Consider the following 949-nt stretch of genomic DNA (forward strand, 5'->3'; position numbering starts at 1 on the left):
ATGGCTCAATGTCAGCTTGACCCTTATGGCATAACAACAGATGTAGCATGTAATGAGGAGGAGCAAATCAATATAATTAAATTCTAGTCTAATTGTGATTCTCTTCAAGTTTCTTGAGCATTTTATTAGAACTCCTCACAACAAACTTATGCCTAAATCTGCAAACATAGCTATAGTAATACAAGACTTTCAAAGTAGGTTTTCTCTATCTTTAAGCAAATAAACTGTGTATGATCATCAATCAACACTCTACTCATTGCTTAGGTAGGATGATTTACCACAGCATACTCCTGTACCCCATAAGGACTCCTATCTATAATATCTCAGGAGTTTTTTTTTGCTTGAACAATTTCATCAATTGCTGGATCAATATTTTGTTGTGAACCCTGGATTTAATCATCTTAGAGTCAGGCAAAAAATCAAGTTTTGACACAATTGACCTTTTTAGAGCTATCCAGGGTCCTGATCATAAGATGGTGGAAACCATGTTTTTGTTGCAATCTGAGAGTGTCCCAGATGCAACATCAAACCTTCTCCACAGTTCATTGGATGTTGATCCCTTGGTGTTGTGTTGCAGATTCCACTATACATCTCACCACAATGAGATCACTATTTAGCAGTTTTTTCTCTTAGGGTTGGGGATTAGGTGGCTGGCGCAAGCTGCCACTGGTGTGCAACACAAGGGGTGGGCTTGCACACTGTGTGTATCCACATGCACCCCGGAGGGCCAAATAGGGGGGATTCTCAGGGTGCAACACCTCCAAGAGCTACACATATGCTGGCAAGAGCGGACAAACCTGCTTTGAAGGATTGGTCTGAGGCTCTTCAAGGTTTTATTTTTTGTGAGCATAACAAGATATAGATAAGAATTGATGCACATATCAGGACAAAGTCCTCTCAAACAAATCAAGATAAATTAGGGATACAAAGTAATACCCGGCACGTGATT

The sequence above is a fragment of the Melampsora larici-populina genome (genome assembly GCF_000204055.1).
Source record: "Melampsora larici-populina 98AG31 unplaced genomic scaffold MELLAscaffold_49, whole genome shotgun sequence".
Classification (NCBI taxonomy): Eukaryota; Fungi; Basidiomycota; class Pucciniomycetes; order Pucciniales; family Melampsoraceae; genus Melampsora; species Melampsora laricis-populina.